General features: G+C 54.5%; 1 protein-coding gene across 2 annotated transcripts in view; it reads left to right on the top strand.

Annotated features, from left to right (window-relative positions):
- The first annotated feature begins 5,860 nt into the window (after positions 1–5,860).
- Positions 5,861–16,470, top strand: part of RASGEF1A (RasGEF domain family member 1A) — an 87,410-nt gene continuing 76,800 nt past the window's right edge. Inside the window, exon 1 of one of the 2 annotated variants that reach the window (XM_058697102.1) lies at positions 5,861–6,064. The gene's annotated coding sequence lies outside the window, so the exon portion shown is untranslated. The remainder of the gene's footprint in view (positions 6,065–16,470) is intronic. The other variant, XM_058697099.1, reaches the window with a different exon arrangement.

Here is a 16,470-nt window from a genome sequence, read left to right on the forward strand (position 1 = left end):
AGGTGACACATACTGACTCTGTGTAGACAGGACATGGAAACTTTGTGTTTGGGATCCTCCCAGATCTTGCCCTATGAGACTCCTTTTTTGGCTAGTCCTGATGTGAATCCATTTTGTTATGGTAGGATTGTAATCATGAGTACTGTGCTTACCCGAATTCTGTGACTTCTTCTAGTGAATTATCAAACTTGAGAGGGTAATGGGAACCTCTAAATTTGTAGCCAATTGGTCAAAAGTTGGGTGGCCTGGGGACCCCCAAGCTTGCAGCTTGTGTCTGAAGTTATTGCAGTCTCATGGGGACTGTGGCCTTAACCTGTGAAGTTTGGCTTAACTGTGTAGTTAGTACCAGAAGTGCATTGCACAGACCGTCTGTATTAGTCCTACCTTGAAATGGGTATACTGGCTCCTCCCTCTGCAGGAACACTTCATCCCAGATGGCCACATGGAACCATCTTCAACCCCTTCAATTCCTGGCTTAGATGTGAACTCAGTGGGAAATACAGAATTGCAACCTCTAACCCTGGTACTTTTCACGTTTCCCCCTGCTTTCGTTCTTAATTAGCACTTCTCATTTAAAAAAAAATTTAATGTTTATTTATTTTTGAGAGAGAGCGAGAGAGACCGAGTGCAAGCAGGGGAGGGGCAGAGAGAGAGAGGGAGACACAGAATCCAAAGCAGGCCCCAGGCTCCGAGCTGTCAGCACAGAGCCCAACACAAGGCTCAAACTCACGAACTGCAAGATCATGGGCCAAAACTGGATGCTTAACCCAACTGAGCCACCCAGACACTGCAGCACTTCTCATTTTTAACATACAATATAATTTATCTTTTAAAAAAATGTTTATTGTAGTCATCTGCTCCTAGAATACCCCTGTGGGAAGGGAATTTTAGCTTTTTTGAAAATTTTACCAATTTTGTCCTAATTGCTAAAGTAGTGCCTAGCACATAGTAGGTGCTCAAGAAATATTTGTTCAGTGAATGAATGAATAATAGCAAAAATATGTTAGCTCCCTAAACATCAACTAATAGTAGACCAAATAAATATAACAAAATACCAAACAGCAGTCAACATGAATAAGCAAACTACCCTCATCAACATGGTGGAACTCACATAATATTGATGATACAAGTAAGTGACTAAACAGAGTATGATTCTCTTCACAAAGGTTCAAAAAAAGGCGTACTTATCTAGGGATAAAAGCTTAAACAGGGTCAAGGAAATAAATATCAGGGTAATGATTGCCTCTGGGGGGTGGTGGTAGGGAAAGGATATGTAGGCAAGCAATTGGGAAAGGACACAAAAGGGACTTCCCATGTGCTGGCAGTGCCCTATTTCTCAACCTAAGTCCTGGTTCCATTGGTATTCTCATTGTGATGATTTCTGAAACTGTACATATACATTTCGTACAGTCTCCTGTGTATGTAACGTACATACTCACAATTTAAGAAAAGGAAAGAAAGAACTATCGGAGGATGATTGAGCAGTGTTGAGTTCTCAGTTCCACTGATGAATTTATTGTGAATTTAGAGTGATAGCAGGGCTGTATGACTGCCTCCAGCAGCTCTCAGGTACCTGAGGGGACATCTGGAGAAGGCCGTGTTGGATTTATCTGCCAGTGGGGTTTTGCCAGGTGGGAGATATGAAGGTCAAAGGAGCAAGAAAATCCAGGGTATTGGCAAGGGAACAACTGAAAACCCGTTGTATGGAAATAAGGCTAAAAAGAAGGCAAGTGACATCAGGAGGGAGAAAGCTGAAATCCTGGGAAGATCTGGTTTGGATGGGGGATCAGATTGCTGAAGGACCTAGTGCAATAGCTGGCCTGGACTCCACGGAAGTAAAAAGCTGTAAAGCCAGCGCCGTTGTTGTGATGAGCGTCTTGAAGGGGACACATTCAAGGGAAGACAATGTCTGGGTGTAACAGGAACAGTGGGTGGCTGAACTGTCATGGATGTATGTGTTTCAGCTCCCATAACCCGCAGAAACTCCTCTACCCCAAAGCCAGCCCAAATAGAGCAGCACTCAGAGTACTACCAGTGTCCAGCTATGCAAATGCACCTTGGGATGTGCTCCCCAGCACGGCCACGAGACTGCTTGGGGCAAAAGGATGGTGGGCTCTTCTCTTTTTCTCTGACCCAAGTACTTCTGGCTTTATCTGTAGCACATGCCAAGATGCAAACATTTCTCGTCACCATGAGCATGACTGCCCTGTTCTAAGCAACCACCAGGCATCACTTGACTCTTGCAGCAGCCTTTAGCTGCTCCCTCCAATTCCCCTGTGTAGCCTACAGACCTCCCATTCGGCGGCAACAGTGGCAACACTATATTCACTGGTGGTAATGAGTCATTCTGATTCCCTCCAGAACAACAGATATAGCAAAAGGGAGGAGAAAACCAAAAACTTGTGGACAGCACCTAAACAAAAAAGAGATGACAAGGCAGTCACGAGAAGCATCTAATTATATTGGAGACCGAAAGTTACTTTTTAATTGACAGACAGTGGAATTTACTCTTTCTGGTGTACAGTAACTTTAAGTCTTGACAAACGCACAGTCACGTGACCACCAGCACAAATCAAGATACAGACACACGTTCATGGTCCCTAATATTTTCCCCATGCTGAAGTTAATCTTTCTTACCCCTCATCCCCCCAACTCCTGGGGACTGCTGATCTGTTCTCTATCTTGACAATTCTGCATTTTCTAGAAGTCCTGGAAATGGAATCATACAGTTTGAATACTCTTGAGTTTGGCTTCTTTCACTCCACATAATGCTTCTGAGAATCGTTCATGTTGTTGTTGAGTAGAGAATCGTTCATGTTGTTGTTGAGTGAGTACCGTTCCACTGTATGGATGTGCCACAGTTTATCCATTCACTCACTGAAGGACTTTTAGGTTGTTTCCAGTTTGTCTCAAAACTGGCAGAATACGAATTACATTCAGTAACAATATAGATTTGGACTTGATTAACCAACGTGACCTAAATGATATATACCGAATAGTCATTCTTTTCAAGGGCATAGGGCACATTTACCAAAATAGAATGTATTCTGGGCATAAATGCATAGATTTCAGAGAATTGAAATCATCAGGGTACATCCACTGCCTGTTGTGTAATTAAATTAGAACTCAAGAATAGGAAGATAGCTAGAAAACCTAATATTTGGAAACTAACCAACACCCTTCCAAATAACTCATAGGCCAAAAGAGAACTCAAAATGGAAATTAAAAAATATCTTGAGCTAATTGATAATAAAAAATTTTAAAACTTGAGATAGTAAAGCAGTGCTTAAAAGGAAATATATAGGTTTTTTTTTTTTTTAACGTTTATTTATTTTTGAGACAGAGAGAGACACAACATGAACAGGGGAGGGGCAGAGAGAGAGGGAAACACAGAATCGGAAGCAGGCTCCAGGCTCTGAGCCGTCAGCCCAGAGCCCAACGCGGGGCTCGAACCCGTGGACCGCGAGATCGTGACCTGAGCCGAAGTCGGACGCTTAACCGACTGAGCCACCCAGGCGCCCCGGAAATATATAGGTTTAAATGCACATAATAAAGGGGTGCCTGGGTGGCTCAGTCGGTTAATGGTCTGACTTTGGCTCAGGTCATGATCTCACACTTTGAGTTTGAGCCCGTGTAGGGCTCTGTGCTGACAGCTCAGAGCCTGGAGCCTGCTTTGGATTCTGTCTGTCTCTCTCTCTCTCTGCCCCTCCCACATTCTCATTCTGTCTCTCTCAAAAATAAACATCAAAAAAAAATTTTTAATGCATATAATAAAAAAGAATGTTGAAAATCAATGAGCCTAGCTTCCAACTTAAGGGGGAAAAAAAGGCAGTAAATATCTCCCCCCAAAGCAGAAATACAGACATAATAAAACAAATAAAACAAACATAATGATCAATGAAATAGAAGGCACAACAGAGAAAACAAAGTCAAAAGTTTTCTTTGAAAAAGATTATAAAATTCATAAAACTCTAGCAAGACTGATCAAGAAAAGAAAGGAAACAAAGATTCCCAATATCCTAATGAAATGTGGTACATCACTACATATTCTACAGATATCTGAGGGATAATAGGAGGATGTTATAAACAACTTGTCAGTAAATCTGAAAATTTAGCCAAATTAAAAATATTTCAAAAAGACAATTTATCAAAAGCGGAAGAACTGGATAATCTTCATGGCCCTATTTCTATTAAAGAAAATGAAACTAATTCAGAATCTTCCAAGGTACAGATGGTTATTAATATTCTCATTGAAAATCAATTGAGCACAAATTTGTGATTTGTTTACTATCACGTATGTACATTTTACTTAAAAAGGTTATAAATGTTCACTTAATAGCAAATGCTCACTTAAACAAATACAGGGGTGGGTGGGAGTATAGATGAAACAACATTGGCCATGTATTGATAATTGCGAATGATGGGCCACTGGGCTTCTTAGCTCCCACTTTTGTAAGTGTTTAAACTTTTCCATAATAAAATGTTTTTGTAAAGAAGAGCCGGACCATAACATTAGTCTGCAAAACCCTCCACCAGCTTGGCATTGAGTCAAAGCCACGATGGGTCAATGGCCAACAAGGTTCTCCGTGATCTAGTCACCCTGGCACCTCATGATATCCCACTCTCTACCACACTCGTAGCTCATTTGCACACCACTCTGTCTCCTAAGTTATTGTTTGCACATGCCCAAAGCATAGTCCCATCTCAGGGCCTTTGCACTTGTGGTTGTTCCTTTTCCCTCAGATGTTCATTCTTTGGATTCAGCTTGGCTTGCTTCAGTCAGGTCTTGGCTCAGATGTCACCCCTTCAGCAAAGACGTCCCTGATCTGCACAATCAAATAACTAACTCCACAAATTGGACTCCCTAAACCCTCTCTCTGCCATGCTTTCCTCCAGAGCATCTGCATCATCTGACATACGAAATATATTCTTGTGCTTTTATTTACTGCCTGCTTCCCACAAGAACGCGGACTTCAACCGACAGGGAGATTCACAACTGTATCCCCGGGCTCAGAGTGGCACCCAGCATACAATAGGCACCCCATAAACACAAACTGAATGTATAGGACTAAGAAAGGTCCTCAGCTTCTCCAAGGGGTGCTATGGGGTACTTCATCAGTTCTTCCACCCAAACCCCTTCATCCTGTGGGCTTCCTGGCCCTACACCTGTTCCACTTTCATTTGAGTCTGGGCTGCTTGTAAGGGTCACTCCTGACCCCCGAGGTTGTTGCCAGGGAAGGAAGATGCCTGTTCAGAGAACAGGAAGCTTCACGCCGGACGACCCCCACCATCTTCCTCATAGTGGTTTTGGAGATACGGGGACTCTGGAATCTCTCAGAGTGGTTCTGGAGCCTTGCTTTGCATGCCTGATTCTGCAGGGTCATTTCACTTGCCTGACCATCAGTTTACTCATCTGTGCAATGGGAACAAAACCAACACCAACCTGATAGGGTAATTGTGATGGTTAAAGGTAATAATCAAAGGGACCAGGATTCGCCCACGGAAGTGGTTTCAGAAGCCAAAAATTTGGCAGCTCTAGGGGGTCCCTAAAGCTGCTTTCACATTAGGCGGCCACATCACCTTTGGGGTTGTTTGTTGAATTGTCCTTTCAAAAATGAAGGCTGGCACGCCCTCTCCCCGCGCTCTCTCTAGGCCCCCATGCATCCCCGACCCCGCCCTGCGCCTTGCGCCTTGCGCCCTGGCCACGCGCTTTACCTCTCCTTCCACCTTGGTTCTGCACTTCCCTCTCCACGCGCCCGCCCCGCACCCTCGCCCCGCGCCCGCCCGCTCCCCGCGCTCTCGCGCCCGCCCGCTCCGTGCCCGTTCCGTGCCCGCTCCGTGCCCGCTCCGTGCTCGCTCCGCGCTCGCTCGCTCGCGCTCCCCGGCGCCGGCTGCGGAGGGAGCCGCTCTGCCCGCAGCTGGCGCAGCGCGGGGGCGGCCGCGGGTGGGCGGGTGCCGCGGGCCCGGGCTCCGAGCATGAGCCGCCGCCGGCGCCGGCCGCGCGCTGCTCGGGGCCCGACTGCGGCGCGAGGGCTGCGCGGGAGCTACGCCGGCCCGGACCGAGGTAGGCAGCGGCGCCCATCCTCAGTCCCTCGGTCCCTCCCGCGGGCCGTCCCCTTCGGCCGCCGGCGCGGGCGGGGCGTTCGCGGGCCCCGGGTCCTGCCCGGCGCGACCGTCGCGTGGCCGGGGCACAGGCTCCCGGCACGGGTCGTGGGACGCGCGTGGAGGAGGGCGCGCGGGAGCCCAGCGCGGAGTTGCCGAGAACTCCGCCCCGGGCTGGACAGCTCCAGGACCCCCGGTCCCCAGCGCCTGCGGGGCACCGGGCGATCTCTGCCTGGGCGTGGCGGGAGTGCACTCCGCAGGCGGCCGTGGGCATGGGCTGGCAGGTCCGCTGCCCCGGGCCTGGCGTGGGGGAGGGGGCTGGGAAATCTGAGGAGCTCGGGGCTGCGCAGTTGGAAGTTTCCATTTGCTTGTCTGTATTCTGGGCCCCGCGGTGGCATCTCACGCCCTTGCTGTTTGGCGAGGAATTGGGGCGTGAGCTCAGCATTTGAAGGGAGACGACCGGGGCGAGATGCTCCTCTCTGCACCGTGGGCAAGGGTCATTTCAAGGACCGTGCTCTCGTTGCCCCAGCACGGGCCTGGGGCAAGGTGCAGCTGGTTCTAGTCGGTGTGTGTGTGTGTGTGAGCGGGGAGGGGTCTCCTGCTGTCTGGGGAGGGCCCGCAGCAGGCCCTTGCCCCCTGCATCTCTAGCTGCTTCTCAGCGCTGGAGCTGCTGGATATTTACAGGCAGGTTGCCTGCCTCTTGGGAGCCACCTGGGGGCTGAGATGCGGTGGTGTCTGGGGCACCCTCCTTCAGGGGTTGGAGCTGTGAGCCCCATCTCGTTCACCCTCCCCACTGCTATCATTCTTCTCCCAAGCAAGGGCAGGGCCCAGATGGCCACCTGCCCTAGGAGCCCAGGACGTATAGAGTCAGGCTGGCATGCAGGGGAACCTTAAAGAGGCAGTGGTCTTCTCTGCCCCTCGGGGGTCTTCCACCTCCCTCGGGACACAGTCTCACCCAGCACAGCCTGGCCTGGGTCCAGGCTCTTCTCTCCCCAGTAGGAGGCCTAGAGTGCAAAGCAGCAGCTCCTGTTGTGAGCAGAGAACTAGGGAGTTAAGAGGCCATAGGTCTGGACTTCTGAACTATGGGCAGGCTGCAGGCCTCTCCGGGACTCAGCTTCCCCATCTGTAAATGGCTTCAATGACTTTTAGGGGAATTTCTCCTCCTGCATCCAGGGACACTTTGCATTGGAACCTCAGGACCCCAGCCCAGAATAGGAGGAGGGGATCCAGAATGAGAGGAAGTGGAGGGCCTTGGCTCCGGGCACGCGGGTGGGTTCTGGGCCCATCTAGCTTTTATTTGTTGTGAGAGACATGGGTCATAGTGACCAACAGCCCTCTGGGTGGTCATGGCTGGGTGGGAGGCGGCAGCAGAAGTCACACGCCCTGCCCCTGAGAAGGGAGTGAGCAGTAGAGACCCACATGCTGATACCCTCGTAGGGCAACTGTGTCCTCTTGCACATGGCCCCTGGGTTTGGGAGCACAAGCAGGTGTCCCCAGGTATTCCATGGGGGCCTGAAAGCCAGCCAGCAAGTTTGTTTTTCTCTGGGAGTCATCCTTGAACTGCCAGCCTGATGGCTCCCTTCCACCTGGCAAATTGTGGAAATGGAACAGTTCACACAGAGCGGAGGGTTTTTGGTGTAACTTAGCAACCGCAGGCAGAGGGGGCGGAGGGAGAAATGCGGGCACCACCGGCATTAGTGCTCGGCCGTCCTGAGTGAGGCCAGTGGCGGGGGGGCCCGGCTGAGTGGGGAGGGCATTCCGCCACAAGCGGCCCCCTTAGGCTGGGCCACTAGTCCATCCACTGGGTCCTCCAGAGGAGAATAGTAGGGGGCTGAGTAGATGGCCTGAGAGCTGCCGAGTACACCTGTCTCCCCGTCTGCAGAATGATGGGCTGAATGGGCAGTATTGGAATAGCTTTGGCTGATCTTTGGTTTTTAACCATAGAATCCTGTTCTCAAGCCACGTGTTTCACAGAAACCGAATTTGTCAAATAGGCCAAGTGAAGGTGCAGGGCTGGGGGGTGGGGGAGCCGTTTGAAGTCCAACCACTGTCCTCGGAAGTGGGGGCACTGGCATAGGCTGGGGTAGGATGGGCATTTCTGCATGATCTGACCCCAGAAGAGGGGCTCTGGGCCCCCCCCCCCACGGGGCCTGCTGGGGGCAGATCCCAGGGCCACGGTGGGAGAGAGGGCGGGGATGCAGATCAGGACCTGTCCAGGTGGTCATTGGTCATCACAGTGTTGTTCCCAGTCCAGAGCACACGCCCCCGGCTGCCCCCTGCTGGGACTCCTCCTCCCTCCCTCTTTCCCTCCTGAGGCCATCTGCTTCAGCCCTGGTCCGCTCTGGCTGTTTGTCTCTCAGAGCTTCCAAATGTTGAGCAGAAATCTGCTGCCTGTAATTCCCACCCACTCTGGGCTGCCTCTCAGTTCCTTTGCCCTCGCTTGCCCACCTCCCTCCTGTGGATGAGTGTTTACTTAGCAACTTGTCTTCCAGACAGAATCTGAAGAGGGAGCAGGGTAGAAGGGAGGGGGGGCCGTCATCACAGGGTGCTGAAGTGACATCAGGCGGGGAAGCTGCCAGGCCCATGGCCATGGGGGGAGGGACTGTGACACCCACGGGTCACACGTCAGGGCCCCCTGACCTGCAGGGATCTGGGGAGGATGCCCTGTCCTTCATTCAGAGTATATGCCCTTCTCACCTCTTTCTGGGCACAGAGCCTGGGGCGGTGGGGCTCTGTGTTTATGCGGCAGAGAGTGAACACAGGGGAGGCCTGGTCTGGCATAGAGTGGGCTACGGATCCATTCAGAATGTCCCTACACTGGGGACATGGGAAGTCCCAGTCTGACAGCCTTGGAGCAGGGTTTGGAAGGTCAGCAAACGTCAGCCTGGCAGTGACATGGTGGGAACCATGGAAGGAAAAGCCAGAAAGCCCCAGCATGTCCTGGCTGTTCAAGGGGCCAGGTACAGAGGAGCAGGGCTCATCCTGGGGAGTGGAGGGTCTTGGGGATTCACCTCTGGGGATGGGCTTCAGAGGGGCTCGTGACAATGTTTAGTCAATGGTACGAGTGTTTGCAACCACACTGATACCTGCCAAGGGGGTGGCCGTGTGATTGCTGCCTGTCACTGACCCTGACTGAGGGAGGACGGTCAGATGGCCTTGGGTGTCTGAATGGTCTCGTCTGCTGCAGAGGCATTTCCTAAGAACCGCATAGGTGCCCCAGAGTATGGTTCACGGCAACCCCCAGTGATCGTGCCTGGGGAAGCTTCTACCCACCTCACTTATCTGATAGGACAGCTCCTCAGGATCCATGCAGTGAGGCCGGGATGTGGACATAGCACAGGAGAAAGGAGCCTCTCACCCCTCTCCCCATGAGCGCGAAGGCTGGGTCTGCGGGGACAGGCTGCGGGCTGTGCTGCCCTGGGTGGTGGTGGCGGTGGGAGCTCAAAGCCTGCCATGTCCCTTCTGAGCGGCTGTGGGGTTGTCATGCAGGGTGAGTTCAGGGAGCAGTAGGCAAGCACCAGCTCAAGGAAAGCCTTGGATCTGGGCTTCATTGAGTCTCCCTGACTCTTCAGGAGCACCTCATTTCGCCCAGGGGCCACACACTGAGGCAAGAAACCAGCCCAGAGGGCAAGGCATTAGGTGCTGGGTGAGGGGGGGCGGGACGGGACACTTCGTTCCATTTGTCCAGCTCTTGTATCACTGCCTCACTCACAGGTGAGGTGCTGCTGCCCTGGTTGACAGATGATGGCGTCCAAGGTGATGTTACTTTCATAAAGCTTCTTCCAGCTTAAATACAACAGCAAACTGCTCTCTGCTGTCTCCCCCTCCAGCTATTTTCCCCCTTCTCTCCTCCCCTGCGAGTAGGCTGGCTCTGAAGCGGTGTTCTCTGCTTGCTCACGCCACATCCTCACCTCCCACTCCCTCCCAGCCCACTGCAATCTGGAGCGCCCTCTTCACTCTGAGAAATGGTCTTCAGGTGCCTGTGGACATCTCTGGCCTTGCTGGCGTTCACTGCCCCTGCTCCCAGGCGTTTGTCCCCCTGGGCCCTGCGGCCCTGCAGACCTCGCTGCAGGCTTCCCCTCCTCTCCTGGGGCCACTCACTCGTCCTGTTCCTCAGGACCCAGACCTATACCGTCTCCTCCCCAGCCGTGGCTCCTGTTCCCTCCTCGGTGCCGACCCCATTCCAACTCACATCGGCCCAGCCGGGTTCTGTCAGTGTTCCAGCCCGTGCCTGCTGGATCCCTCTCAGATGACCATTGTCATTGTGCCCCTGAACCTCACCTGCCCCAGGCTCCCCATCTGAGCCGGTGGGATGGCCAGGGCCTCCCTCTTGCCTCTGCCAGGTTGGCCCTCACCCTGAGTGGTCAGCCAGTCTGTGCCACCCACCCCAGACCCCTCTCCCACCCCCTTCCCCTGCCCACCTCTGCCTCCACAGGTCAGGCTGCCCCACTCGGCCCTGGACAACTGCAGCGGACTCTGTCCCTACACCACAGCCAGGTGACCTTTTAATGTTCTCTTCGTAAACATGCTCTGAACCTTCTGTTCCCAAGTGGGTCTCCCTATCCCCAGCCTTCCTTGGGGGTGCCCTCCTGCCTGGGTGTGCTGTGCAGGGTGCCCTGGGCCTCTGCAGCACGTTGCCCCCGTGTAATTGTCCATCGGTGATCTCTTGGAGTCAAGTGTACCCTTGGCCTGTTGTCTCCAGTTGGCCCCCCAGCTCTGAGATGGTGGCTGGGCCGGCAGACTCAGCAAGCCTTCCCTGGATATATGTGAAAGTCTGTGAGCCGCTGTGCGTGGTGGGGCAGAGACACGCAGATGTGTCTGGGAACGTGTGCATGGGGGGCCTGGCCTGGACCATGTTGCTGTTCTCCCTCAGGTAGAGGAGAGGGGAGCAGACCCAAAGCTCTGGGACAGACAAGGGTGGTCTCTGGGGAGCCAGACCGGTTCAGGAAGGAGCGGTGGGGGTAGGGCTGGGAGGCCAGGCCCCTGCCTGTTGTCATCACCACTTCCGTTTCTCCAAGTGTCACCCTCAGACTCTACCTTGAAGGGAGTTCTCCCTGGATCCCGTTGCCATGGCAACACTGTTAACAAAGAGTAGCTTTGGTAGAGGAGGCTGGCTCGCCCAGAAGCTGAGGGGGCTGGGAGAGGGTGTGCCTGTTCTGATGGGTTTATTAGCTGAACCAGTTTCCCTACCCCCCACCAAGGCTGCCTGAACTGCATGAACCCCTCCCTGGACCCTCTACCTGTGGGAATCTCTGGGCCTCTGGTACTCAGACCCTTCCCCTGTGGATTTCATCAAGTGTCTGGATTCCATCTGGGTGTGGCCTGAATCCCAGCCACAGCTGGGTCACTGGGGCAGACCCAGGGAGGCTTCTGACTTGGGGTGTGGGGGGATGTGCCAGCCCCAGCACCAGGCACTTTCTGGGGTGAGGATCCCTATTTTGTTGCTGTAGAAACCCAGGCTCGGAAGCCCAAACTTTCCCTGCCTAGGACTTCCTGAAGACTGGTTCTGTGTCCAAACCCCTTCCCACTGTGACATGTGCACATTTGGGTTTGCGGGTCCTCCTCTGAGGCTATGGTCTTGATTAAATGAGGTGACGACATGCACCGCTGGGTGACAGCCTGGAGCTTTGCAGTCCAGGCTGTGGTGACTGGGAGGGTCGGTCCTGCTTGCTGGGACCTAGGTCTCTGCTCTCAGAGCTGAGGGAGAGCAATGCAGGGGGGAGGCTGCCCTGTGAACCAGCTTGGGGGTTAGGATTGGATGGAATTTGGAAGCTCACACAGAAGAAGCTCATGGAGTTCCTAGGCGAGTCTCCGTTGCTTTCAGGAGTTAATCACTCAGAGCAGGCAGGAGGCTGTCAATTATTCATTTTATTATTGTTGGTATTAGTAGTGGGTGGCCCCTGCTGGGCGAATGAGGCTGGGAGCAGAAAATCAGGACCGTCCCCGGGTGAGACCATCTCATTTCCACCCTGCCCCCGGATGGCCAGGGTCCTTCCTGCAAGGCACCCTATTACGTAAAGGGGCCTCCCATTACCTGTGCGCCTCCCTCCTCTGGCCTGGGAGCCCAGCTCAGCTCCAGGAAGGTGAGCGAGTCTGTGAGTGTTCCTGTGAGAGGTCGCTGGTGTGGGTGACCTGGGAGCACCTGGGAGCACCTAGTCTCCGGGTCCCTCTCTGCTGGGTCAGCAAAGTGAGGTTTCTCAAGGATTTAGGAGGGGGACTGACAGCGAGCAGGGTTGGCCAGAGTCCAAGCTGTTGCTCTGGGAAAGGCCAGTGCCTCCAGATCACTTCCAAGAATGCATGTGTTACGGGGTCGGGGGTGGGGTTACGTGTGGGGGCGGGGCCTAGGGGAGCCACCCACAACGGTGCGTCACCACCGGGACCACGCCCCCAGCGATGCAGGGCTGACGTGGTCACAGGTATTTGCAGAACCACAAGGTCAACTGTCTGCAGACTAGCCATAAAAACACCCCAAGGAATATCCAGAAAACACTGTGATTCAGACCATGTTTTTTTCTTACAATGCAGTTATGATAGAAATTCACAACAAAACATAACTGTAATAAAGTCTAATAGTTGGAAAGTTGAAAACACATGTATACACAGTGGACCCAAGAAGAAATAGTAATAGAAATTAGCCGATAATGAAATTCAATGATACAAACATAATGAGGGATACTTGTGGGACACAGCCATAGGGGCACTGCAAACGTGTCACTTGCCACCACCAGCTGACCCTGTCTGGAGGGCCCAGGGTGTTTGAGAAGTCCACAAACGGGTGCCTCCTCCTTGGCCCCGGGGATGGGAAGCAGGCCTGGAAGCAGCGCCTGGGAGGCAGGGAGCCGGTGGCCTGGCCTCCTGCCCGCTGCAGGGGTGCCTGAGGGAAGCGTGAAATTTCCCCGCTTCTCCTCGCACTCAGGCCAGGCTGGGGCCAGGGGGGCCGTCCTGCCTGTGATCTTGCAGAGACCAGGGGTTTTAAAGCGTGCTCTCTGGCCAGGGTGGCCGCCAGGGTGCAGCTCCAGGTCACCGCCTGTTACAGCCCAGGAGGGGAGGATGCCAGGCACGTGTATGGTTGGGCTGAGATTTGGAAGAACGGCTGTTTTGTGAGGTGACGGGGCACTGTTAAGAGAGGAAGAGGAAATGCCAGTGTGAGGAATGGCCCAAGGTCATGGGTGGAGAGAGGAGAGAAGCACAGGCAGTGTGGTGGGGGCCAGAGCTCTTGGATTACCTGTCTGTGCTCAGACTTTGGTATGCAGGGCACGTGTGTGGGCTCTGTGTGTGTGTGCATGTGTGTATATGTGTATACACATTCACATGCAAGCACCAGGAAGGGGTCCCTGACCAGCTCTCTGTCCCAAGGGCTCTGCTCTGTGTTTCACTAACAAGTGACTTAATCTAATGCCCAATTTTTTTTTTTTTTTTTGATGCTGGCACCATTATACCGGTTTTGTTGATGACCTTCTTGTCTGGAGAGAGGGCAGAGGCAGAATTTGAACCCAGGTCTTTCTTCTGTGCCAAGGAACACTTTGGAGAGTGGGTAATGTGCTTCCTTGGTGCTTCCTTTCATTTTTCGGTGCCTTCCTGCCACCTCTCTTGGTGTCCAGGCCCTGAGCTGGCCTTTGCTGCTTTCCCTGCCTTTGACCGTGACCACCTCCTGCCCCCATGCTTCCCTGAACGTGCACACACCTCAGGTCTCAGCTTGGACAGGGCTCCCAGCAGGAAGTTTTGCCACTTTCTGAGGCCACTGGGAGGCTCTTCCTCTGGGCTGTGGAGAGCCAGGTACTTGTGACAGCAGTGGCTAGCTTCTGAGCGTGTCCTGCATGCCAGGCACTCTTCTGGGGGCTTTGCCTGCTTCCACTCACGTCATCCATGCCTTGGAAGGGCATGGCTTAGGTCAGCCTCCCCAGCCTGAGACAGGGATTTGGATGCAAGGGGTGTAGAGGGTATGCTCTTGAGAGATACCTTAATAAGGAGGTGAATAAGCAAGGTAGGAAAGGGGAAGAGGCCGGGCACAGGTGCCATTTCAGGCAGAGCCTTGCCTCAGCCTAACCCTGGGGGGAACTCCGGAGTGTAGACTGCACTAGACTTGTCTCACTGTGAGGCAGGGAGTTGGACTCTGGGCCCCTGTGCTGGTCAGCTTTTCATTGTTGGCCCTTCCTGTCCTCCGGAGAGGGCTGCAGATACGAACTGTGCAGCGTGCTGGGAACCCTGGGAGACGGGTGCCCCAGGCTGTTAGGACGGCCTGGCAATCTGGGCCCCAGAAGCACCACCCCAGGCAGCACCATTTCCGCTTCCAGGCCGGAAGCTCCCTGCTCTTCCCACAGTCCCCTCTGGTCCCCGGAGCGGGGGTGGGTGGGCCTCAAGATGCAACCTTGGGTCTGGTGCGCTTTTGCCTGTGGCATCCTGTGGCCTGGCTCTCAGAGCACTGGCCACCTTGCCATGAGGTCTCATTCTGCTGGGGTGTATCCACACGTGTCTGAGTCTTCTGCTCTGTGCTGCTCACTGCTGGGCCCCAGGACTGAGTGCTGTGCTGGCACAGGGAGGATCTCTGTCACTTTGTCCAGAGAAGGACTGACCGTCAGTCAGCCTGGTTGTCAGTCCTGGGCCTGATGGCAGGAGGCTGAGCAGGCCAGGGGTGGGAGAACCTGAGACCGAGGGCTGTCCAGAGCCCCTCGGACTTGAGAGAGGGGCCTGGCCGTGGGCCGGTGAGGATAGTGTTGGGGGAGGACCCCTGGCCTGGGAGTGTGGGGCCTTACTGCCCGCTCCCAGCTGTCCTGCCTGGGGCTAGTCCACTCCCTGGGGTCCCCACTCAGGCATGTCCTGCAGCAGGAGGGCCCGTGAACTTTTCCAGGCTTCTCACAGCCCAGCTCAGGGGTGGCAGCACACAGGGCAGACTGGAGAGAGGCGTGGAGAGGCTGAGCAAGTGGGTAGACAGTGAGGGCCAGTGTGAGTGTGGTGGGCACAAGGATGGGCTGTGGGCCGGGCCAGTGAGATGCCGGGTCCAGTTGCCCCGCTAGCTTGGCAGCCCACCCCACACCGGCTGGGGCCCTCTGTGGCTCCCTGCCAGGTTTGGCCTGTCCAGACCGCTTACGGCGTCACACACGGTGTAGCAGGTGGCTTCCTGGGTGGGGAGCTCGCAGAAAAGCTGAGGGCACCAGGCCCCAGGTTGGCCAGGAGGATGAGGCAGGGCAGGGGCAGGGAGAGCCCTGACTGAGCCCTGACCTCACCCCTCTGCTGCCCTCCCAGGAGGATGTTTCCGCCCTGCCCCTCCCCTCAGGCCTCCTGACAGAACAGGCCTACCTGGCAATGCCAGCAGTGGGCGCCCCCACCCGTGAATCTCTCACCGCGGGATTAGACACCCCCATACCCACCTACTCAGGTGATGCTGGGTCGAATTAAACTGGATTGCACCTCAGTTACCCCATCTTGCAGCGAGGGGTTGACTGGAGCAGGGTTTCCAGGGCCCAGGGCCCTGGGTAGCTCAGGGTCAGGCAGGCCTCTGTGAGAGTGCTTCCGTGCACATATGCCCACCTGTCCCCGGCACACCCCCGGCAGCTCTCCGCTTACCTGTAATGGATGCAGCTTTCGCCTAGGATCGCGAGTGTTCCCCCCACGGGGAATTCCTGAGCCTCTACAGCTGTGATGTTGGAGGTCCTCGTGTCCTGGCCCTAGCCTGCCACCCTCGCCAGGCTGCAGCCACGTGCCTTGGCCAGAAATGCTGACTGCCCAGTTTGCCAGGCCCTGGACCGTGGAAGAAGGGCAGGCTGTGGCCCCCTGAGTCCCAGGAGGGATGACCAGAGCAAGGCCCCTGAGTCCCCCAGGAGGACCCAGTGAAGAAGAAGAACTCTGACTGCAAACAGGCATTTTATTGCAGGGATAAAAATAATAAATACAGCCTAATCCGACAGACACCAAGGACTGGTGTTGGAGAATGATAATGTCTATGTCCCAGGCTTGCTTTAGATGAGGAGGGTGTGCTGGAGTTGGGAGCCTGTCACTGCCCAGTGCTCTGTGCACTCACGGCCAGGGCAAGGGAGGTGAGGAGGCCTCGGCAGAAGAACATTGCTTCGTAGGACACTGATGCTCGAAGGGTCTGCGGGCCAAATAGCTCAGAGGTGGAGACTGAGGCTTGGAGGAGTGTAGGGCCCCGGGTGCCATCAAGCGAGGTAGACGTGGAGGGGCCATTAGACACAAGTGGGCCCAAGGTGGGTGTGGAAATTGTCACCTGTGTAGCAGCGAGGCTCCAAGGGGCTGAGAGCCCCACCCCAGCCCTGATAGCCCGGGCCTGCCCCTCCTCACCACATCACGTGACCTGTGGAGCCATGTGAAAGCCCTGCTCTGACGTGCTGCCTGCCCTTCACCCCTCACCTG

This window comes from Neofelis nebulosa, chromosome 13 (assembly GCF_028018385.1).
Source record: "Neofelis nebulosa isolate mNeoNeb1 chromosome 13, mNeoNeb1.pri, whole genome shotgun sequence".
Lineage (NCBI taxonomy): Eukaryota > Metazoa > Chordata > Mammalia > Carnivora > Felidae > Neofelis > Neofelis nebulosa.